The sequence below is a fragment of the Desmodus rotundus genome, chromosome 2 (genome assembly GCF_022682495.2).
Source record: "Desmodus rotundus isolate HL8 chromosome 2, HLdesRot8A.1, whole genome shotgun sequence".
Taxonomy (NCBI): domain Eukaryota; kingdom Metazoa; phylum Chordata; class Mammalia; order Chiroptera; family Phyllostomidae; genus Desmodus; species Desmodus rotundus.
In genome coordinates this window covers 85,570,350-85,591,145 of record NC_071388.1, presented here as the reverse complement: position 1 = coordinate 85,591,145, position 20,796 = coordinate 85,570,350, and the positions used below count along the sequence as shown (strand labels likewise).

At 40.3% G+C, this 20,796-nt stretch overlaps 1 pseudogene; it reads right to left on the bottom strand.

Moving 5' to 3' along the window:
* LOC112320443 (mitotic spindle assembly checkpoint protein MAD2A pseudogene) overlaps window positions 1-12,411 on the bottom strand; it is a 31,909-nt pseudogene extending 19,498 nt beyond the window's left edge.
* Between the last annotated feature and the right edge of the window lie 8,385 nt (window positions 12,412-20,796).

The window sequence follows — 20,796 nt, the reverse complement described above, 5'->3', positions numbered from 1 at the left end:
TTATTGGAAAACTTAAAAGGCAATAACTAACCTTTTTATTTTTTGTATATTTATTTTTTCTTTAAAAAATTATTTATTTATTTATTCTTAGACAGAGGGGAAGGGAGGGATAAAGTGAGGGAGAGAAACATCAATCAGTCACCTCTTGCACACACCCTGACTGGGACCTGGCCTGCAACCCAGGCCTGTGCCCTGACCAGGAATCGAACTAGCGACCTTTTGCTTTGTGGGATGGTGTCCAACCAACCGAGCTACACTGGTCAAGACTTTGCAAGTTCACTTTGGTGCATTTTCTATGGCCTCTTTTCCTCAGGGCATGAAGCTTACAGTCTAGTTAGAGTGGGAGTATGAGTTTGAATGGGGGGTAGGTGCTGGGGTAGGAACAAAGCATTTGCCTCTGGAGAAAAATACCCAGTTTCACTCCTGTATTCCGTTCCATTGTCCTATTAGTTATCTTTGTGCAAACACTATTGTCTTCATTGCTGTAGCTTTATGGTGTGTCTTGATATATGGCAGTATAAGCCTTCCAGCTATTTCTTTTTCAAGACTATTGGCTATTCTTAGTCCTTTCTATTTCCATATACATTTTAGATTCAGTTTATTTATGTTTTTCAAAAAAAGAAAAAAACCCTGCTAGCATTTTAATTAGTTTTTGCATTCATTCTATACGTAAATTTAGAGCAAATTGAAAATATTGGCTTTTCCTTCCATTAACATTGTTTACATTTCCATTTATTTAAATCTTTAAAAGTTTCTTTTCACAATATTTTATAGTTTTCCATGTAGAAAAATTTAAATGTTATAACTGCTTTATTTTACATATTTGGTGTTACTACTATTGTATACTTTAAAAATTTATTTGTCCAATTGATACAGTACAAGGATGTGTAGTGCAATTGATTTTGATAGTGATCCTATATCATATTTTGACCATGCTAAATTCACATAATCATTCTCACAGTTTATTGATGAATTCCTTCAGATTTTCTACATACAAAATCATGAAGTAAATTTTTTTTTTCTTTTTTAGTAGGTACCCTTATCAGGTTATGAAAATTCACTTCTATTTCTCGTTTGCTGATAATTTATAATGTTAATGGGTATTGATTTATCAATTGCTTATTCTGCATTCATTGAATTTACCATATGTTTTTTCATTTAATCTGTTACATGATAAATTACATTAATTTTAAATGTTAAATATTATGATGTATTGCCTTTTTACATATTATAAATTCTATTTAATAATATTTAAAAATATTTTAGCATCTATTTTTGTGAGATTTATTGGCTTCTGAGTAGGAAAGAGTTAAGTGGTTAGCCTCCAATTAATTTCTCTTCTAGAAACATTTTGGGGGATGTTACCAGGAAAGAAAGAAGGCAAGCAACCCAGGCTACTCTCACTGTAAACATATTGATAACAAACTTCATGTAAATAAAGTGATATTAATTATTAGGAGGTGAGTCCTTTTAGCAGGATGTCCCTCATTCAGAATTGACTATGGTAAACAAATCCAGAATTTATTAATCTACTGAGCTTGGCTTCCAGGAAAATACACAATTACCTGGGTATAAAATAGAGAAGTGTCATGACCTGAAATATTCCATGTTGTGTGAGGTGGCCTCACTTAGAGGACACACTTTCCAGCGTGGCCTCAAAGCTCATCCGAGGAACGAAGGAAGGACCCGGAAAGCCATACGCACCGTCCAGGACTTCTCGCTGCTTTGCCTGACCTCTTGAGTGCTTGTGTTCTTGACATTATTAGAAAAACCTCATAATGGATAAAATCTCATATTTCTGTCAGTCTTTGAATCTGATTAAAAGATCCTGTCTTTATGTTGGCTGCATTTATAAAATTTTCCTTTTTTGTGATATCTTTGTCAAGGGTTTGATATCAAAGTTATGTTTGTCTCATAAAAGAAGTTGGGAAGTAGTTGTGTTTTCCTATTCAGTAGAAAAATTGTGTAAGCTTATTTTTTTTCTTCTTAAAAATTTGGAAGAATTTACCAATGTAGTCATATGGGCCCACGTACACTTTATGGAAACCTGTGGCCTGCCCTATGGTGGAAGGTGCCTCAAAGGGCCCTCCCTCCGTAACAAGGCAATGGGTGGGTGCCCCCTCATGACATGTCTTATCCTCTTTCCTGGTTGCTAGGTAGACCAGTTGAATTAAATCCAGCATAACTGCAGTTGGAAAGTGCTGGACCTGACAGAGGAAGAAAAAGATTACACATTGAAGGAGCTACAAGAAGTAGCCTGTACCACTAGGAGCCAGAGGAGTATTCCTGGGATTGGATTTTGAGGGTGCTTTATTTAGAGGACCAGAATATAAGACTATAGAAACAAGAACTTATTTATTTAGGGGTACTTTATCGGGACACAGGATTTATCATCTTAGCAAGAACCCCAAGGGATGGGACAAATTTACTGATGGGATATGAAGCCTGATATCATTATGGCCAACACTGAGTGAAGTGGAAATGCCCAGTTGTCCTGGTAACTTGTAGGAGAAGTAATAAAGAAGCTGAGAGACATGGTCATGCTGAATTGGATATATCATGAGGCTAGAAAACCCACCACATGGTTTTGTCCAAACCAGGGCCCAGAAGGCACATGATTCACTAAGGCCACCAGAATGTGCCTGTGAGAAGGCATGAGCATCATCAGTTCAGTGGTGGCTGTCCTGTCTAGATCGGGACTGATCGTGGGTGAGGTGCTCACAGAGCTGGGCTTGTAAACATCATTCTGGGGTGATGGGCCCTGAAGAAATAGGGGACTGGTGCTTAACTACCCAAAGCTGAGAGGCCACGATTACTGTAATGACTGGTGAAGTTGGAGGGACAACGAAGGGGGCTTGAATCCCAGGATGTTTTGGAAGTGACTGATTGTACCTCTGCTATAGCCAAAACAGATGGGCAAGTAACAAAAATGCTGCTTAACATTTGTAACCAGTAAGGTAAACATGGGAAAGGAAGAGCGTGAGGGCATTGGTCCCAATGAAATGTCACAGTCCTTTGTTCAGTTCCCAGACCTGAGGCAGTTTTCAGAACCCACAGATGGAAATAGAGGCTGGGTCCTTCAGAGGAAAGACCCTGCTGTGCAGTGGCGGGAATGTACTCTGATGAATCTCCAAGTTCTTCTCTAAATGGACATGTGGCCAAATGCTAGGATGATGGTACACTGAGAGAGGCAAATATCCAGACACTTCAGGGACTACCAGACATAGGGTCTGTGTTGACACTGATATCTGAAAACCCAAAGTAGCAGAGTGACACCCCATTAAAGTGGGGGTTCATGGGGACCAGGCTCACAATACACACACCGAGTCTGTGGCCCCACAGCTGTTCATGTCTAGTGTCTCAGTGTGTAATTGGAATGACTGTAACAGACATAAGGCCTCTGGCCTTTGAGGTAAGTTTACCGCAGTGTGGAAAGCCACATGGAAATCTCTGAAAATCCTCCTTATCCAGCCAATAAAGGAAATCAAAAACATTTGGCTGGGATGGTGGAGGTGGAGCTTACTGGTTGTCCTCATCATTTGTCCTCATTTCGCAGTCTGGGCTTTGAAGGAAGTGTTTAGAATGACTGTATAACCTAGCATTAGCCCTGATTGCACCTGCTGTGCAGATGTGGTATTGTTCATTACTAGAAATTAAGAAGGGCTTGGTTTTGTGAACCATTATCACCCCAATAAATTCAATAAAAAAGAGCTCAGGTCCATGGTATGTAGCCAATGATCTGCAGAAGGTGTTCTTTTCAATTCCAAATAGGAAAGAGGATCAGACACAATTGGGTACATTACAGCTATGTCCAGAAGTGGCCTTGAAGGACAATGGAAAGGGCAAATATTTCTAATAAACAGAGCTGTGAATGGTATACTCCACCATCTACTTTGTGTGGAGAACTGGTTCTAGACGAGAGTGTGTGCAGTGTTCTGGGCAGTGGCTAGTGGCGTGGCCATTTGCTCAGGGGTGTGGATGGAAAAAGATTGGGAAAGTACAAGGAAGTCTGATGTAGATGTGGGTGGACAGAATGTGGGAGTGGACATAGAGTTTGAATGTTTTTGCTTCACGTGTTAGCACCCACCAGAAAGCAGCCGTCATGGACAGGGCACTTAGCCCTTGGCCAGCAGAGATTAGGCAGACTTCGTTGTCAGACCCTGAAGTGGCATGGCGAGGACATAGTGGCAGAGGTAGATGTTATAAATGGGCCCACCCCATGGACTCCCACTTATCATGGCTGATCTAGCTGCCGTGGCCTCTGAAAGCCCAAGCTGTCAGCCACAGAGGCCGTCACCAACCCTCAACAGGGCACTGTTCATCAAGTAGACTAAATGGTCTCTGGCGGCAAGTCAACTATAGTGGGTCTCTTCCATTCTGGAAGGGCCAGTTGTTTGTTCTTACGAGGACAGAACCTAGTCCAGGTCTGGGTTTGCTGTTTCTACCTGCAGAGCTTCAGCCAGCACCACTATAAGGGCCTTACACAATATCCGACAACTTCATCGTGATGAAGGTGCAAGAGTGGGCCCATGACCATGGGATCCCTTGTTCTCACCACATACTGCACCACCCTGCAGCCTTATACATGCAGCCACTCATGGAATGCTGCAATAGTCTTCCAAAAGCGCAGCTCAAGTATGAGCTTTGAGGCAACCTTCTGAAAGGATGGGCTGCCATCTTTCAGAATACAGTGTATGCATTAAACCCAGGAACTCTATGGTGCTCTGTGCCCAGAAGGATTGAGAGTCAAATGTGGTGGCACAAGGAGTGGCATCGCTAAAACACTCCTAATGACTTTTTTATCGGAAGTATTTGTGTGTTCTGCCCTGCAACTGTGCCCTTTGCAAACTTAGAGGCCTTGGTTCCCAAAGAGGGTGTACTCCTGCCAGGGGCTACAGTGGGTCCCACTGGACTACGAGGAATGGTTGTCACTAGAACACTTTGTACTTCTTGTGCCCAGGAGTGTGCAGGTGAGGAGTCACCATATTCAGAGTAATTGAGCGCCACGAACAGTGGGTTGGGCTGCTTCTCCACACCGGGACAGGGGCAGGGGGGTATGTGTGGATCCCAGGCGAGCCACCTGGCGCCTCTTGTTGCTCCTCTGTCCCACTGTCACTGAACAGACATACACACAGCAAACTCAGTCCAAGAAGGGGGTGATTACTAAGGGTTCAGAACTCTCAGGAATGAAAGTTTGCACCACATCAAGCAAACCACCAAGAACTCCTGAGGTGATTGTAAGTGTGAGGGGATTCCAAAATGGGATAGTGGAAGAAGGAGAGGAAGAGGCCCACTGGCAGCCCTGACATCAGTGATAGTGGATGTAGTTTCATCCTTCTAATGAACTAACTTCCCTCTGCTAAGTTTCCCCTCAAGAAGATAGGCCCTCTTGCCACAATCGTGGAGGTCTCCCTCCCTGAATAGTGCTGAATAGCACAAGGAGTGGACTCTGGTAGAGATGAAAGTGCACCACTCCGATCTCTTGCTGAGGGGAGCTGACCTGAGGGCCCCGTTGGCTGCTCTCTGAATCCATTGATATTTCCATGCCAAGGCTACAGTTCCCATGAGTTTTCTCCATGGGAATGGTGAGCAGAGCCAGTACACAAATGCAGGCCCTTTCCAGTGTGCAAGGGGACTGCTCTGGGGGCAAGTTTCATCAGCCTGACCTTAAACTCTTCTTGGAATTGTGTTGCAGTCTGAGACCCTGGCTACTCTACCCTCCTTCTTTCCCTCTTTCCTTCAAAGGGGTTAGACACGCAACAGTCTGAAAACTTCCTCCTCTGCCTCTTTCTATTTCAACCCTTGGAGGTATTTCCCCAGATAGACCCCTTGTAAATCTATTTTTGCATGCGCATCTTGGAGGATCCGAAATAACATACTTGGACTTGTTCTGACAGGCAGTTACCTTAGTTGTGTATCAGCTTCATAATATTGAAGCTTGTTTGTGGGTTTTTCTGTGGGTGTGGCATGTCTAGTAGATTTTACTGTCAGACTTACACAAGGTGTGACCTTCCTGGGATCCCAGTGAATGTCTGCAGTTCTGAGTGAGGACTCTCTACGTCGGCTGGAGGGAGGTTAAATGCTTCCCATTCTTGGGCGAGTTTCGGGAATTGTTAAGCTCAGTGTCCAGCATCTGTACACTGATTTGTTTTTATCTTCATAGTTCTCTCTTTACTGATACTCTGTCCTGAAAATTCAAGTTATCTGTCTCACTCAACTCCAATCTTTGTCTCCACGCAGCAAGAGTCGCTCTGCTCAAGCTCCTCCTGCAATGTGATCCAATGCTTAAACCTAGGGACGCCGGGCAACTGAACACTCACCCACCTTGTTTCCTTCCCTCCCTGACCAGGCCTTTGCTGTCAGTTGTCTAGTGTTTGAAAAGCTGCTTCAACATCCCCCCACCCACCCCCTCCGGCTTCTGGGAATACCAATAGCCAAATTTTCTGTGATATTTTTACTGTATTTAGAACTATAAACTTCCCATAAGTGTTTGCTTTCACAGAATTCTACAAGTTTTAATATGTTGTATTTCCATTAGAATTTATTTCAATATATTTTCTAAAATTCTGTGATTTAGTTTGACTTATGGATCATTCAGGGTATGTTCCTTAAATTATAAGCACTTGGAAATTTTTTGTCTTTCTATAATTGATTTCTGGTTTAATTTATACTCAATATTATCTCAGTCTTTGGAAATTTGTTGAGACTTGATTTGTGATCAAATGGTCAGTTTTGGTTAATGTTGAATGGCAAACCCTAAAAGAATATGTATTCTGAAACTTTTGGATATCATGTTTAATATTATGTCTTACTCAAGTGTACAGTACCTGTACTTAGCAAAGAGTAACTCAACACGTATTGAATTGAGTAACTCAAAGGTTCTATCCTATTGGTAGCAATTCCAGATCAACTAAGAAAGGATGATGACATCACAGGGTGTAGGCACAGAGAGGACTATTTTCGGTAAGGTGGAGCCTCCTAGAGGAAGGCTGGATCCAAGCCTGCAGTTTCCCCCCCCAATTCCAACCAGTGTTAATGCCAACCCTTTATGTGATAAAAATTATCCCAATATTTTCCCTTCCTCTGTTTTTACCAATAGTCCTTTCATTGGTTTTAAGCTCTATAACACTAGTGCTATGTGACAGTAAAAAATAGTATTTTAGGAAAAGTAAATGGCACTGATTTACAAAGCTCACAGATATAACAAAAGGTTAATTTTATTTCTCCAAACAATTCGTTATTTTCAGAGATTACAAGAGTTTAGAAGATATCCAACATCTTTACCCAATAATCCAATTTTTCAAATAGAATATTTAAAATTTTTTTCCAAGTCTCATGTTCTATTTGTCACGTTCATGTTCTATTTCTTATAAACATCTCTCTAATAAATATAACCCTTCTGCCATTCCTGTTCTGGACACTGAAATTTTAATTACAGAAAGAGGAGGAAATAGATTTGGACAAAGCTAACAGCACGTTCTGACACTCGTGTGGCACTGTCTCACCTCTCTTCAACCTCCAGTTCCAGCCACAGCTCCAGTGACCAGTTCTGGGCCGGTTTCACCGGGCTCCGTGCTGGCAGTGCCGCACTTCCAGCACGCACCAAGAAGCTAGCTTCCTGTCCCAAGGCTTCTCTGATGTGGCAATGTGTGATGCTCCAGTACCAGTGAGGCTCCCCTGGCTCTGCACAGGGGTGGGGGGATTAACACCAATGGGAGGAGTCCTCCGTGTAGCAGAGATAACTGCTTCTCCCTTTGAACTCTCAGGCAGACAGTCTGAGACAAAGTTGAGTAAGACTCCTGAGAAGGTTCTTCCCTAAGTAACCATTAACAGAGGTGGACACTTGATAACACTATCTGGTTTTGCTTGTATTTTCTTTCCCTCCCCGCCTCGCCCCACCCCTTCACTCCTCTCTCTCTCACTCCTGCTCCCTAGGATCACATTCCCAAAGAGAACATGTCTGCCTTTGTCTCAGGCTCTGCTTTCAAGAATAAACTAGATTAATGCAGTAGGCAAGTAGGTTGTGGTGGTTTATATAATGCAGGAATAGAATTTTTCTTGAGTCTTTAGAAACACTTATTTGGTTGGCAGCACAGTTTATGGTAATTCGATGATTTTCCATCTTTTTCCTTTTTGAAAGTTCATCATCCATCCTGAAGCCTGACCACCTAAAGAAAAATAGTTGGTACGAATTACTCTCTAATTGAAAAGGCAAACTTCTTTGTGATGATAGTGCTAAGTGGTTTGGTTGGATACTCCAATCTAATGAGGAGAAGCCCTCAGTCAGTGTACTTAATCAGGGGGAGCTTTTTGTTGCTTTGGAAACAACCATATCACGTTTCTTATTCTCCTTGGTAAACACCTGGAGCTTTTACTACTATAATCCTTTATGCTGAGAAACTCAAACATACCTTAAAAATGTAAAAATTATTAGAATACTATCAGGGCTTTCTTATACATGAAAAACTGAAAAAATACCCTGAAAGATATAAGGGTTATTAGGAAGAAATTAAGGTTGTCCATAAGCCAGCCCTGAGAAAAATGTTAACAATTATAAGTTTTTACAAATTCTAGGTACTGAAGAAACCAAAGAGAACAAAATTGGTGAATTCCCCACCTCTCTCACCAGAACTTAATATTCTAGTGCTGTGGAAAGTGAGATAATAAGCAAATTAAATAATTAAAATACATAGCATTTCAAATAAAAGATATAAAAATAAATGGGTGAAGGTTGGCAAAAGGTACAAACTTCAGTTATAAAATATATAACCCCTGGAGATATAATGTACAGCATAGTGACCAAAGTTAACAGTATTGTATTCTATATTACAAAGTTGCAGAGAGTAGATCTGAAAAGTTCTCATCACAAATAAAAACATTTTATAACTATGTGTGGTGATCATTTCACAATATATACAAATATAGAATCATGTTTATAACTGCTATTAATGTAATGTCACATATCAATTATATCTGAAAAAATCAACTAGGGATGGGGAAAAGAATGAACAAGATTTTTTGTTTGGTTTTGTTTCATTTAATCTGTAAATCTCACTGAGAAAATGACATTTGAACAAAGGCCTGAGGAGGAGAAAAGAGTCAGTCATATGGGTATTTGTGGGAGGAGCACTCGGGAAGACCAAAGAGAAACCCTAAGTGCTCTGAGATGGAAAGAAGCCAGTATTGTTTGAGAGATGTGGGCATTAGAAGCTGAGGTTAGAAAGGGCTTGGAGAAAGGAGGCAGTACCAGATCGTGTGAGAGAGGGGTTCACAGTGGATGCAGGGCCATTCTACATGCTGCGGGCATATTTTGAAAAACTGTGAAAACACTTGGTATTATTATGATTGGGTGGTGCTAATATCCTTTACCAGGCAGGCAATATTTATGTTAAAAGTTCAGTAATACTCAAGACAGTCCCACCCAACAAAGCATTTTTCTACATTTTGTGCAACTGTAAAATGTCCTGCTGCTTATTCATGTAGATGTAAAACTTTATATTATTTATGCTAATTTCTAAATTCCATTCATGGCAAGCTAGGTTATTGGGATCAACTCTTCATCGAAAAAAAGCAAATATCCTGGATAAAATATATTCAATCAAATTTGGAAGGTTTTTGTGAATATTTTTTCAAATATTTGTCTTCCCCATATTCTTTTTGCCTTCTGGGAGTTCAATTTCAAGTATGCTAGAGAGCACGTGATGCTATTCTGTGAGTCAGGGATGTATGATTTCTAGAGACCTGTCTTCAAGTTGATGATCCTTTCTCCTATTGTGACCAACCTACTGGTACTCCCATCAAGTAATTTCAGATATTGTATTTTCCAGTTCTAGGACTGCCATTTTGTTCTTTTTTAAAAATATAATCTGTATCTCTCTTAAAATTCCCTCTCTCTTCATCTATTGTATCTTATTTTTAGTAAGATTCTTTACTACATTTGTCATTTGTATTTTAAAGTCCTTGTTTATTAGTCCCAGTATCTGTACTGATTTATGACAGAGGTGACACTGCAGAGCAGTGGGAAAAGGATGGTCTCTTCAAGGAAAGGCCCTGAGTCAATTGGCTAGCTATATGAAAAATATTTACCCCTGCTCCACATCACCAATTCACACAGTTAGCAGATCTAAATGTTCAAAAGCAAACAGTATATTTTTAGAGGGTAACATAGGAGAATGTCCTTGCAGGCAATGATTTCTTAAACAAGTCAGCAACAGCAGTAACCATAAAGGAAGACTGATAAATTAGATTTCACTAAACATTAAACATTTACATTCAGTAAAATGTAACAATGAGATAGTTAAAATACAAGCCACAGACAATGAAAAGGTATTTGTAATGACTATGTTTGTAGCACTCAAATGAAAATAGACTCACATATAGAATATATAAATGAAGTAGAAAAAGACAACTCAATAGAAAAATGGGGTAAAGAACCAACAGGCACTTTACTAAGGAGGATCTCTAAAATACTAATAATCACATGAAAAGATGCTTTTTTTTTCATTAGAGAAACGTAAATTGCAAACACACAAACACCAAATGTTGGCGAGGGTATGCAGCAATATGAACTCATTATACACTGCTGGTGGGCATATAAACCTGAAAAACTGTTAGGCACTATTAACTATTAGTAGGCACTATTAACTATTAGTATTGTAGTAACAATAAGCAGAACCTACGTCCCAGCTATTCCACTTTTAGGTATATATTCCAATAGAAATATGTATCTCTGAGAGATTTGTTTTCACTGATACATATCATACACAGTAGTATCATATCTAATTATCTCAAACCTGGAAATAACATGAATATCTAGTATCAGTGTAAGGGACCAGTTACAAGACATCCCATATTATATGATTCCATTTTAATGAAATGTCCAGAATAGGCAAATACATAGAGACAGAAAGTAGATTAGTGCTTGCTTGGGGCTGGAGAGAATTTGGGGGTGGGGGGGCATGAAGAAGAATGGAGTTGTTTTGAGGTGATGAAAATTTTCTAAAATTGACTGTGGGAATTGTTGCACCTGTCTGTCAAAAAACCCCATTGAACTATACAATTTATATGGATGAATTATATGGTATGTGAATTATATATTGATAAAGATGAAATTAATAAAAAATAGTATAAAGGAAAAATAAATGATGGTATATTCATATAAATGAATCCCATACAGCATAAAATAAAAATTTTTCAAAAGGTCTGTTACTGGGAACACCACAGATGAATCTCAAATATAATATGAAGTTGGAAGAAACGACAAACTAGAATATTTGAGACTGAGAAACGGACAATACTATGTGTGCCAGGCTAAGCCCCTGGCGCCCTTGACTGGGTGAGGGGATGAAGGAAGCCAGGAGGGGTCTGTTTCTTGGTCTCTGTGCTGGTTGCGAGGATATGTTTGTGCTAGTCTTTGAAGGTTCATTCAAGTGTATATTTATAGTTGGCCCACTCTTCTGAAATTGATACTTCAACAAAAGTTTATTAAGAAATATTTTTAAAAATCCAGTTACTCAGTAAGTTGTCCTATTAATATGCATGGAAAAATGGACATAAGAATACATAAATACTGTAACAGTTATTTTTTGTGGGTTGGGATTATAGAGATTTTTTATTTCCTTTTACATATTCTTCAGTATTTTCCAAATTACCGTAGCGGTCATATACGACATTCATTACCAGAAAACATGCTACAAAAAGACAATTGTTTGCAATACAGCTGTATTACTTTTATCCTAATTTATTCATAATGTGAGTACTTTGGCTTTGGTCCTAGATAAAGAGACTGTCATGTTAAGTACGGCGTGGCCGCTGGTCTGGGGTTTCCTGGCGGCCGGCTGCCCGGCAGGAACTCAGCACCAGCAACCCAGCAGGAAGGAGGGCGGAGGTGCAGGTGCACCGACCTCAAAGACTGTGAACTAAACCTGCGCGGGTGGGTCGCAGTCCCCATGGAACCCGAGTCCCTACTGCAACACTGCTTAGGTCCCAAGCTCCAACCTCCTTGCTGGGGAAAGGTAATGACCAGAGTCTAATCACTGTCACCCTCATATTTTTGCAAGGCCAGGAGCAAAGACTTGTTTTTACATTTTTATGAGGTTGTTAAAAAAAAGGAAAAAGGGGGAAAAAAAGCCTAACAGGTGACAGAGACTAGTCCTAAAATATTTGCTATCTGTCTTTTTATAGAAAAAGCCAACTCTGTGATTGAGACGCAGGCTGAGAAACCTCGAGGTATTTGGGAGCGCCACCTGGGCAGGCGCCCCCGGCGAGGGGGCGGGCGGGGAAGGGGCCTGCCTCGGCGCTCTCCCGCAGCCGTACCCCGAGACGCAGGCCCGCCCGGCTCGGCCGGCACAGGAAGTCGGCTTCCGCTACCGGCAGTGCAGAAACTCACCTCTGGGGGTCCAGCCTGGAAGGGGGGGCTCCAGCCTGGAAGGGGCTGGCCCCGCAGCGCGCGCCCACACACAACCGGCTCCTCCCGGCGGGGGCTCCGAAAGGACGAGCGATGCTCCCTGACGCCCTCCGCAGATCACAGAGAAGGTTTCCGGGCTCGAGTTGGGAACGCAGTGACCTCACCCCGAAGCAGCCAACCTCCTACAGCGGGAGCTTCCTCTCTTCCTCTCTGGGGTGGGCAGCCGCGCGACAGCGCGCGGTCCGCCAGCCGCTCCGCAACTTTTGAAGCGGCGCTGCGTGGGCGCGGCTGCCGCTCGGCGCACGCGCAGACGCCTCCGCAGCGCCCGCTCACCGCGCAGGCTCTGGGGTTCGCCCCGCCGGGGTGGAGTGCGACCCTCCTGGTCCCCGAGGCTGGAGGGAAGCCAGGGCGGAAGGACACGGATAGTGTGTTTGCTGAACATTTTGAGTTAGTTGTGCACGTCGTAACCTTTCACTTTTAAATATTACTAACATGTGATCTGCGCTAACGACAATTTCGTTTAATTCAGTCTACCAGATCGGTACCTGTCCGCTAAGAATTGGAGTTCCCTTAAATCAGGGTTCCCCAACCCCGCGCTACTGGCATTTTGGACAGGATGATTCTTTGTTGTGTGGGCAGGGGAACGGTCTTGAGCATTGTGCGATGTTGAGTGGCACGCCTGGCCTTTACACACTAGATGCTAGTAGCAACCCTCCCCTCCCCCGGTTGTGACAACCCAAAATGTTTACAGACATTGCCGAGCGTTTGTGTGTGAGAGTGGGGACAAATCGCCCCTAGTGAGGACTGCTGCCCTACAGGATCCCAGTACAGTATTCTCAGGAAATACATCATTGGGCTCTTCAGACATAGGAAGTCGGAATCCACTACACACTGTGAAATTAGTAAATGTAGTCTATATTTGAATTCCCAAAATTAACCCCTCCCCACGCCCCCACGCAGCAAAATAAATAAATTAATAAAAAAAAATCCTTGCTTACTTATCCTATTGTTTGTAAGTCCAGGATTTAACGAGGATCACACGTTACATTTACTAGTTATCAGGTGTCTTTCGTTTCTTTCAATTAGGATACTTCCATACCCTTTCTTTGCATGTTGTTTTTTTCTGGTATTGACATATTGGAGAAGTTCAGGCCAGTGGTTTTTTTCAGACACTCAGATTGGTTCTTATGATAAGATTTATGTTGAACATTTTTGGTTTTGGGGGGGCTGGAATTTTACCTATGTGTTGTTATGTTCAATTTTACCTGTTTTAAAGGGGCTATCTAGCTGTTCTAACAATGTTTAATTTTTAAAACTCGAATTTTCTCCCAGTGATTTGAGAGACCACTTTTGTTACATACATAAATTTCCACATTGCACTTGGGGCTATATCTATATATTCTATTTTTTTCCATTGATCTGATTGTCTACTCATATGCTAACATTACACAGTTTTAATTACAGAAACTATATAATGTACTCTAATATCTGTTAGAGCTAGGCCTGCCTCATTGCTATTTTTTGTTTGTTCAGTTGCTTTTTCCTATTTCTTGGATATTCTTGCTTATTCATTTTTTAAAATAAACTATAGTTTCTAACTCTATAAAAATACTTTAAATATTGGGTGCATAGGTTCTTTTGGATTGTTATTTCAGGGTTCTTAGGGTATAATCCCAGCAGCGGAATTGCTGGGTCAAAGGACAGTTCCATTTTTAGTTTTCTGAGGAAATTCCATACTGTTTTCCACAGTGGCCTCACTAGTCTGCATTCCCACCAACAGTCTACTAGGGTTCCCTTTTCTCCGCATCCTCTCCAACATTTGTTTGTGGATTTGTTTATGTTGGCCACTCTAACCAGTGTGAGATGGTACCTCATTGTGGTTTTAATTTGCATCTCTCTGATAGCTAGCGATGCTGAGCATCTTTTCATATAGCAGCATAATTTACAATAGCCAAATACTGGAGGCAACCTAAGTGCCCATCAGCAAATGAGTGGATCCAAAAACTATGGTATATTTACACAATGGAATTCTATGCAGCAGAGAGAAAGAAGGAGCTTATACCCTTTGCAACAGCATGGATGGAACTGGAGAGCATTATGCTAAGTGACATAAGCCAGTCGGTGAGGGACAAATACCATATGATCTCACCTTTAACTGGAACATAAGCAACAGAAGAAAAAAGCAAACAAAATATAACCAGAGACATTGAAGTTAAGAACAATCTAACAATAGTCAGGGGGGAATGGGGAGGGGACAGTGAGGAGAAGGGTTTACAGGAACTAATATAAAGGACACATGGACAAAATCAAGGGGGAGGGTGGAGGTGGGGGAGGGAGGTGGGGTCAGCTGGGGTGGGGTGGAGGGATGGGGAGAAAAGGCAGACAACTGTAATTGAATAACAATAAAAATTAAAAAAAGAAAATATAAACTGATTAAAATTCATTAACCTTGTATCACAAAAAAACCCTTAAATATTGGCATCAGTTTATGATTTTGCATTAATCTACTGAAGAGCAAGTTACTTTTCCTCTTTTTCAAGTCGCAGTTTTGTGTCTTTCAGGGAAGCTTTCAAGTTTCTCTCATAAGTTTTACACATTTCTTGTTAAATTTATTAATTACTATGGTTATATTTTATTTTTGTTGGTAATGTAAATGAGGTCATCTCTCCTACTTTTTCCCTTAGGAGTTATTGCTTAAATACATGAAGGTATTGATTTCTATATGTTACTTTGTATCCCGCTACCATATTGAACCTCCTATTGCATCTAGTTATCCATCAATTCTATTGGCATCTCTATTTAAACCTTTATATAAATACAGTAACTATTCATTTTAAAGCTCAAATTGTGCATCTTGGGCTTCTATGTTCATTTGACAGCCACGGATGTCTCGATGGCTTCCTTGCTTTTGGATAATGGAAGAGCCCCAGTGTCATATTGGAATAGCCTCGTTTACTGCTCCAGACTTAATCAACCACTTCTCAAAGGAGCCTTCACTGCGTTCAGTGAAAATGGTGTTTGCCGACCACAGTCTGTGCACTTGAGGGTGTTCATGGCTAAACGGGTTGCTGCTACTTCTCAGACTTTTCAATACAAGATATAAGAAATAAGTAGTTTTTCAAAGAAAGATAAAGATAAATAATAAATGTGTGCTTATATAGCAAGTTTAATGGAAGATTAAAGAATTCTTTACTTACTTAATTTTATATTGCACATCTTTTTCTCTGGTGAAAACATGGTTCCTATACCATATGAAAACACAATCGCTTATTTGCTTTTCCATAATATGTATAACAGTTTCAAAATAACAGTACCAATATTATACCTAATTGTAAAATTGCTAAATGCAGTTCCATACAGCTAGGTTTGTTTTAGGTTGTTTTCAAACCTCAGTTGCTTAATTTAAAAAACATAATTGAATCCAAAGTGGGAAAATAAAGCAAGTCTTAAATATTTCTAACTTTTTGAGTGCAATGTCTAACTTATTTTTATTTCTCTTATTTTTAATGATGTAAATATTTAAATCTATGAATTTATTCTGAACAATTTTTTAGCAGTCTTTGACTCTGATGTCATTTCTTACTATTTTCTTTTCTTGAAATTCTCAATATCAGTTGGTATTTCCCCTTGAGCCAACCTATGTTTAACTGGGTTGGGGTGGGGTGGATAATGGGAAAAAGGGGGAGGGTTGTCAAGGAACATGTATAAAGGACACATGGACAAAGCCAGAGGAGGGTAAGATGGAGGGTGGGAGGTGGGGATGGGTGGGGCGGAGTGGTGGTGGTAAGGGGAAATTGGAGACAACAATAATAAACAACAATTGAACAACAATAATAAAAAAGTAGATCATGAAAGATTTTACAATTTCAGGATGATAAGGCTTTCTTATGTTTTGATTGTTATGGATTCCTACTTTAATCATATGGTCAATGGAGAATATTATTTGTATTTTTAATGTGATTATTGAGATACACTTGTCTCTATATGTAAATTATAGGGTCAATTATCATACATGTTCTTTGCACAATATTTTTTGGTTGTGTACTAAGAAAAGTACTAAAGCCTGTTATTATGTATGTATTTCTGTTCTATTTGAATCTTGTAGTTTCTGCCACATGAAAGAAGCTACATTACTTCCTGTAAATCTCTCATAAATATTTAATTGTCACTGTGAATTGTAGCCTTTAGAATTGTAAGGTGCCCTTTGTCTTGGTAATGGTTTTTGGTCTGAATTCTACTTAATTGGATTTCAAAATCTCTGTGGTTATCCTTATTTGCATTTTGTTGGTATACCTTTTTCCATTTTTTTCATTGTTAGCATTTCTGAATTATTTTCTATTAAGTTTGTTTTTTTGTCTTTTCTGAGCAGCATAGAGTTGGGTTTTGATTTGTCCTTTTAATAGTGGGGTTAAGCCCTCTATTGGTTGATATGTTTGGTTTCAGATGTCTCATCTCATATTATATTTATATATGTAATATTTAGCATATATGATGATGGTAAGTGCTATCGAGGAAGTTAAGGAGAAAGTGGGGATAGGAAAAGAGGGGCAGAACATTTAAATAGGTAGTCAGGGAAGGCTTCCCTGAAAAGGTGATGTTCGCACAGACTGTTGAAGTAGGTGCACGAATGAACTGTTTGGGTAAGTGAGGTTAGGACTTGTCCTGAGGGAGAGAACAGCTGAAGCAAAGGCCCTGGCACACAAGGCTACCTGGTGTGTTTTCCAAGGCCCGCGGGGAGGAGAAAAGTGGAAATTGGCCAGAGGGGAGGATCAACGGGATGGGACAGAGCCCTCTCAGTCTCAGGGAGGGCACAAGGCCACCCGTTAGGGAGGAATTTTAGTGCCAGGTCTTGAGAATAACATTACTTCTGCCATCTCACAGTCCTAAATGAATAACTAGAAGGGAATCCATTAGCAACTCTGGGTATGCTAGCCTAGATAGGAGAGGAAACCAGGCTTATATTTTGGGGTGCAACTCAAATTATGCATGAAAGTAGTTTCATCTCTGCTGATCTGGAGGGTTGGATTACAAAACACCTTCCCGATGCAACGTAAATGATCCTTCCCATTTCTGATGTTCTAGTGTCTGCTCTAGATTCTCCCCAGACACAGCAGATGCAGCTTCACAGCTTTTCACTACTTGTACGAAGGTGTGCGTTTACAGGGGAAGAATTGTTTTGAAACATGTCATAGAAATAAAATGTGCAAAAAGCGTAGAAAACATCAAAGTTCTGTACTGAGAGGTTTGACTACAGGCCAAAACGCGACATAGAAGTATTTCTAATTCTTTTAAAGTTAAGTATTCGGCTTACACCCAGCCTCTTTTTTACAAAAAAATAGGCCTAAAATAAAAAAAGGACAGAAAATTGTTTGGCAGAGAAACGAGAATGAAATAGGTGTCCGTTTGAGAGGAGGCACGGGGATGAATTAAGTCTGCAATCCAGAAAAAAACTTCAGGATTCAAGTGGATGGGAACAGAGAAGGGACAAACTTTAAATGTGTGTACCTTTACTTCTTCTTTGACTTAACGTGTTTCATTTGGCAGCATTTTAATTCTCTCTTTCACTTGTTTTTCTTAAGCGAAACTGACACAGTGAAATGCTGTGTAAGTCACAGCTCATATAGAAAACTGAACAGTGCATTGTAAAACAGGACACAAAACAAAAGACTTCATCTCCGAGCTGAGATCATCGCGGTGGCGCACGCCGACCCGGGGGCAGCAATTCAACCCTTACTGAGAGCCCGGGACGGTCTTCATGATTCTTGGTACACTATTGCCCCCTGCTGGCCATGTGGAAACACTGACTACAGAAAAGGGTTTTCATAAAATTTTCCTTTTTAGAGCAATGTTAGCGTGCTACCAGAGAAGTTAGATGTAGTTCCAAGATTTAAAACGGAGTGAAGGGATTAAGAAAACAGCAACAACAAAAATTCATGGGTATAGACAACAGTATGGTGATTACCAGAGTGAAGAGGAGGGAGGGGGCAGGTTGAAGAGGGTAAAGGAGGATACATAGAGACAAAAGGAGACCAGACTTTGGATGGCGAGCGCACAATGCAGTGCGCAGATGATGTATTGAGGAATTCTACACTTGAAACCTATATAACTTTATTGACCAATGTAATCCTAATAAGTTCAATGAAAACTAAACCAGAGTAATTTTAAGAATTGCTTTCTAAAAAGCTGAATATCAAAAAACAATCATAAAACCTGCAGCTTTTCCTACTCCCTGGTATGTTGAAAATAAGTCTTTGACTCAGTTATTAGGCTAAGGAACCCGGTTATCTTTTTCAGTTTCTGAGGGCAACAAGAGTACAAGGCAATTGAGGTAACTTAGAGAAAAATTGGTAAAGTGGGAGCAGGGAGTAGGCAGAGAAAACTGAGAGCAAAATGTGCAGAAGGAAGGGGTCGTGAATAATTTACATACAATAAGGGAAAAGCAGTTCGATCTTGAACAGATCTCTGCATTCCTCTCAGAGGGTGTTGGCTGGAAAACTGGCTTGTCTCCAAGGAAAAGCCTGGATGGGTCATCTGTAAGCCTTCAGGTCTCTGCCTCTCGTGGGTTTGGTCATAGAAACTTCTCAGAACCATTAAAATGTGGGTTGGGGTCCTGAGGCAGAGCAGAGACACATAATGCTCAGAGTTGATTTCCTGGTTTACTCTGCAGTTCCTAAAGAGGACAGGGCTACCTCCTGGATGGAAGTGAGCCCATGTGCAATCTGTGTGTTTGAGCGTGGGAGTTTCATGTTAACTGTTCCGGGTTTCAGATCTCTAGGGCCCACGGGCTGCTAGTCCCTGCATGCCAGAGCTTCCAGAGGGATTAGGTAACAAGGTGCCTGGATCTCCTCTCACTCCATCAAAGCAATTTACAAGCTTGGGACCTTGCTTCAGCTTTTGGGTTTTGCTCAGACTCCTTGTCCATGAGGAACATGATTAGAGAAGAACCTTTTAATATTTAGAAAATTACATGCATATTTACCTACAAAATTACACCCTGTTAGGATAAACCTAGAAATCGAGACTGAATTACTCCTGAATTACTCTTAGTTTTTTATTTTCTTTTCAAATCTTTTTAAAGATTAAGTTTTTCACACTGAGTGTCACTTCTAAAACTTCTGAAGTTCCCACTTCAAAGGCACAAATGTTGGATTTTACTAAATAAGAATTTGAGACAACATTTACATGACTTCCTTCAGGTAACAATTAACAAGCTGATTCCTTAAAGCTTGAGGTATATTCACAGTGTCAATTTCAGTGCTCATAACACTTTCTGTTTCTCTTGTGTGAAATCTTATTATTTATTTATCTACTCACTTAAATTTACATTCCCCACTATGGCAGGTGTTAAAGATGTGGCAAAAAGTTGGATAGGCTATAGCCTTAAGCTTTTCATAGTAATTTAGAAAAATGTAGAACTATATAGTATGATAACCATGCAAGGAGTCAAGAGTAGAAAACTCATTCCTTCTTCTTCTTCTTCTTTTTTTAAAGATTTTATTTATTTATTTTTAGAGAGAGGGGAAGGGAAGGAGAAAGAGAGGGAGAGAAACATCAATGTGTGGTTGCCTCTCCTGCACCCCCTACTGGGGACCTGGCCTGCAACCCAGGCATGTGCTCTGATAGGGAATCAAACTGGTGACCTTTTGGTTAGCAGGCCAGTCCTCAATCCACCAAGCCACACCAGCCAGGGCAATTTTCCCATTTCTTTTCACTTCATTTTTTTTTATTCCATCCCATCCCTTCCCCTGCCATTTCATTTCTTCTCCTTTTTACTGTTTCATTTTATGTATATTTATATTAATTTTATTTGTTTAAATTACAAATCAGGAATGTTGGCTATCCTTTCTTAATGTATTTTTGCATATTCCCTAGTACTGCAGCGCTTAGCACAAATTTTGCATACATTTGTAACAAACTTCTGTTGAGTGAGTATGACCACTCAATGGCTGCCTAGCACTAGCGCCTATGCCAGGAGGATGTACATTTTGATCTCAGTGCAGGAGAAGAATGAAACTAGGGGGAATTTATATTCCCCCTAGAAGAAAGTATTAGGAATATTTGCATTCCAACTCTTTGGGGTAATAAGAAACCTTTTTAATTAAAAAGAAAGATAGAAGAACAAAAAATTTTAGCCTGTAATTACCTGAGGAAATGTCTCTTTTTAATGATTGTTTTTATGTTGCTAAATGCATACGGGATTCTTCACATTTCTGCCTGTGCACATCCTTATCAGATCTGCATACATGCCCCTACTGAAGATAGGGTGGAAACCTGTACTTTCTTTTCAAGAGAGTAAACAAACACCATGTCTGTTTTTCAAAAAAAAAAAAAAAAAAAAAGGTTTTTGCCAAAAATGTTTAATGAATGCTTGGTATTAGTCTACATACAAT